This window comes from Vipera ursinii, assembly GCF_947247035.1.
Source record: "Vipera ursinii genome assembly, chromosome: 2".
In the NCBI taxonomy this organism is placed as follows: Eukaryota; Metazoa; Chordata; class Lepidosauria; order Squamata; family Viperidae; genus Vipera; species Vipera ursinii.
The window spans coordinates 160,070,929-160,075,585 of record NC_139513.1 but is presented as its reverse complement, the minus strand read 5'-3'; the positions used below and the strand labels follow the sequence as shown (position 1 = coordinate 160,075,585).

Sequence of the window (4,657 nt, the reverse complement as noted above, 5' to 3'; positions counted from 1 at the left end):
CACCGGGTGAGGCATGCTAGGGAAGACAAATGGACAAGAGACAACTATTAAGACATTGCCTCAAAGGAAGAGACTGGCCAAACCACAAAAATCCAGAAGGTTTCAGGGCGAGAAGGAAAGATTTCAGATGTCTAGCCTTCCAATATTTGGGCACAGCCCTTGTGCTAAGCCTTTCCATAAACATTATTACATATTAATGCTTTCTTATCAAGGTGTTACTGTACTGAAAGTTGCAAACGTTGATTGAACTATTAGCAGATGTATTCCCTAAACAGGATAATGGAAGAAATGTCTGTAGCAGTTCTCTGTTGAAAGAGAAGATGAAAAGGATTATGTAAGTATATTGTTGTATATCTTTGTTCCCTGGCATGTCTACCAATTATAATCTATTTTTTTTTATTGTGGGAGATTGGCCAAGACATCAATCACATTGATACAATTGCTTTGGGGTAATAAGCAATTGGGACGCGGTGGCTCACTGGGTTAGGACGCTGAGCTTGTCGATCAGATGGTCGGCAGTTTGGCGGGTCGAACCCCGAGTGCCGTGTAACAGAATGAGCGCCTGTTATTCGTCCCAGCTTCTGCCAACCTAGCAGTTTGTAAGCATGTAAAAATGCAAGTAGAAAAATAGGGACCACTACGGTGGGAAGGTAACAGCGTTCCGTGCGCCTCTGGCGTCTAGTCTTGCCGGCCACATGACCATGGAGACGTCCTCGGACAAGTGCTGGCTCTTCGGCTTTGAAACGGAGATGAGCACCGGCCCCTAGAGTTGGAAACGACTAGCACGCATGTGCGGGGGAATCTTTACCTAATAAGCAATTTCTCTGAGGAATAATTTGAAAGTGAATAGATATCTGTTACAGTAAAAAAGTAAAGGTTTCTCTGTCCAGTCAAGGGTGTGGTGCTTATCTCCCTGTCTTGGCTGAGGGAGCCAGCGTTGTCCAAAGATATTTTCTGTGGTCACGTGGCCAGCTTGGCTGTATGCTAAAGGCACATGGAATGCTGTTATCTTCCCCCTGAAGTGGTACCTATTAATCTACTTGCATTTGCATGCTTTCAAACTGCTAGGTGGGCAGGAGCTGGGGCAAGTAACGGGAGTTCACCCTGTGGCATGGCGCTTGAGTCTCGAACCTGGGCTGTCAGCTTTTTAGCTGACAAGCTCAGCGTTTTTAACCACTGATCCATCGTGCCCCCATCTGTTACAGTACACAGACCAATATCAGTAAAGTGCCAGAGTGAGATTTTTACTGTAGATATTTAAACTAGAAAATTGTCCAGCTAAACTGCCTTCAGTGAAGAAGTTGTTTTAAAACCCTAGATCTGAAATTAACAATGTTGTACAATTTGCCCTATGGGCTAGGACAGGGGTGTCAAACTGCTGGCCCGCAGGTCAGATGCATCATGCTGAAACCAGGCCCACCCCAATTCCAGCAATGGGAAAAAAAGTCACGATACGTCGCGACACGTCACATGACGTTGCGAGTTTGACACCCATGGGATAGGAAGTCCCGGGAATAAATTACCTGCCTGAAAGCCTTGAATTTGATTTGGAAGAAAGAAATGAAAACCATCTAGTTCTCATTCTACTTCCTTTCGCAGGACAGGATATCTACATGTAGTCCTTGACTTACAACCGTTTGTTTAGTGACCAAAGTTACAATGGGACTGAAAAAAGTGAGTTATGATTGTTTTTCATACTTACAACCATTGCAGCATCCCCACGGTCACGTGATCAAAATTCAGAGGCTTGGCAATTCTCATATTTATGACGGTTGCAGTGTCCTGGGATAATGTGATCACCTTTTGTGAAATTCGGACAAGCAAAGTCAATGGGGAAGCCAGATTCACTTAACAAGCTGCGTTACTGTCTGAACAATTGCAGTGGCTCGCTTAACAACTGTGGCAAGAAAGGTCGTAAAACGGGGCAAAATTTACGTAACCAATGTCTCGCTTAGCAATTGAAAATTTTGAGCCCACTTGTAGTTGTAGGTTGAGGACTACCTGTATTTCAGCCCCTTCAGAGGTCAGTGGGCTACTTGGTGGCCGACCTGAGAAACAGCAGTGATGCTAGGGATGTCAATATCAATGGAAGGGAAGATAGAGAGAAGATAAACTTAATTCATAGAGGAAATAGCAGCCTGCCATAACCTGGTACTCTCTCAATGAGTTGGCCGTGCTGGCTGAATATCATGGGAACTGAAGGGCGGCTCATTTCAACTTGATTAGAAAAGGCTCTCTAAACAACTCAGGCAAGGTTTCACATTGTGGAGGAGGTGGAGAGCATGCTGTGATTAGATTTCTTGATCAGGAATTGTGCTAAGCCTGAGCTAAGATGGGAGAATCCTATCCCATATGCATTCTGGATTATGGTAGGATGGATGAAAAAAAAGAGAGAAAGAGAGAGAGAGCAAATGGTGGTATTTGCAGCTGTGCTTGGATTTGCAGAGTGGGGTGGGAATATTTTAAAAATCAAAACGATGGGTGAAAGAGTTAGCCTTCCTTAACCCTAAAACCTGGCTATGCTCCACTCTTAAGAACCATGTGCCAGTTTTCTTTCTTTTTCTTTTTCTTTTTCTTTTTGAAAAAAAAAGTGAATGTAGGATGTCGCTTGACAGTGAGAAACACGGCATATAAATTAAATATGTCAACTGGCCAGCTAGCACAAAGCTGGCTGGGTATCAGCCAGGGAGTTGAATGACCAGCTAACCATACCAGAAGCGGTTTGATGTGTTATTTGGGGCAGTGTGTACATGGCTGAGCTTTCCTTATGGATAATGTTAGATGTAGATTAGAATTACATGTAAATGGTCTGTAGTCTTTTAGATTGTATGCCTTCTGAATGGATTTCTGTTCTGTAGACTTTAGATTAAACCAGCCTGTTTTCTTCCTGGAAAATAAATCATGAAGAATTATGTCTAATAAATCGTGCCTAACGGATCGTGCATGCCTAATTAAGCCGGTGATGATTTTTCACCTTAAAATGTATTATTCCTTCTTGCACAAAGTATAAGTACAGCTGTCTTAAGAATATTAAAAATAAGCTAGATGAAATGAAGAGCAGGCTGGCTATTTGCCATTTGCATGAAATGAATAGCATGCATGTAAGTAACTTTCACTGGAGATAATACATTCATTTAGGACTCTTATTTATATGGCCAGTGTTTGCTGCAAAGATCAGGGATGTTTTTTTTAAAATCTTTATTACAGAATAAATTAGTGTTCTGTTCCAGCCTACGACCGGCCCTGTTTGACTGTCAGGAACAACCCCTTTTTATAGTCAACAGGCTGGAAAAACCCAACCAAATTTATTTACAAAGAAATCAAAAGTTCAAACGAGTTAAACCAAAAGTTCAAACAAGAGTTAAACAGGAATAACAGACCAGGACTCTAGCAGAAGATCTTCAAACGGTTGCCTTCAGCAACCAGCACCTCCCACACCTTCCCCTTTTATCAGCAGTCCCAAGGCGTGGCTTCTCATTGCCTTCTCCTCCTCTCACCGAGTTGCCTCATTGCCTTTCTCTGTTCTACTCTGCTGGATTGCCTCCTGCTCCTAGCATCCCTGAATAGATCCAGCTGTGAATCAGCTGTGTCCAATACCTCGTGCTCACACGGCTGAGTCTGATGAGGAACATGATGGGAGGGGCCAGGCTGAGAGTCCTGCAGTGCATCAGAGCCTCCCTCTGACACCAAAGGCTCTCCAAACCCCTCCTCCTCCTCTTCAGAATCATCAGACTCAGTTGCCAGTATCACAGGCTGACACTGAATCACAACAATTAGGGTATAATAAGCATAGAGTAATCTTGTCATTGCAGAAGCCATATATAGGATTGTCTAGTTGAGTCTTGTTTTTAAGTTTCCTACAGCTATTACGGTACTTTCTGCTTGCTTGTCGGCCCTTGTATTTGTCTCCTTTGCACCAGCTGTGACTTCAAAGTTTTCATTCTGTCATGTTGCAGAACAAGGGAGTTTCCCTGTATGTTGCTACAGCAGATCGTATAGCATTCCAGATGGCACCTCGTGGTTACTTATTCTGGTATCCCTAATTTATCGCAACACAATATTGGCTATTGTGAATTTTAAGCCACAATGAATAGTTTGTGGCTTAAAATTCACAATAGCCCATATTGTGCAGTGCTATTGAGCCGTGGTGGTGCAGTGGTTAGAGTGCAGTATCGCAAACTACGTCTGATGGCTGACTGATGGCTGCCAGCAGTTCGGCAGTTCAGTTCTCACCAGCTCAAGATTGACTCAGTCTTCCATCCTTCCAAGGTTGGTAAAATGAGGAGCCAGATTGTTGGGGGGTCAATAGGTTGACATTTTAATCTGCTTAGAGACGGCTGTAAAGCACTGTGAAGCAGTATATAATTCTGAGTGCTATTGCTATATGCAAAGCAGGACACTTTTTTTTCATTCTCTGGCTTTTGCTAAGTATGGTTTAGCATTATTAGGAGCCCATCTATTAAATACTGTATTGAAAAGAATGGCTGATAAAATCAAACGATGCATCCGTGCCTTTACTAATGTTTGGATCCAGGCTTACCTATAATTCTCCATCTACCATCCCATCCTTCATTAGTTAGAAATGAATAGAGAATATAATCTTTCAAAAAAACATAGCATTGTAATTTCTCATAAAACATATATCGTATATACCTGT

The 4,657-nt window shown here is 42.6% G+C and overlaps 1 long non-coding RNA gene across 1 annotated transcript; it reads left to right on the top strand.

Moving 5' to 3' along the window:
• The first annotated feature begins 313 nt into the window (after positions 1 to 313).
• Positions 314 to 4,042, top strand: LOC310636578. The gene is made up of 3 exons (XR_014491751.1): positions 314 to 334; positions 1,600 to 1,674; positions 3,957 to 4,042. It is a non-coding gene; the product is annotated as an uncharacterized lncRNA (long non-coding RNA).
• The last annotated feature ends 615 nt before the right edge of the window (positions 4,043 to 4,657 follow it).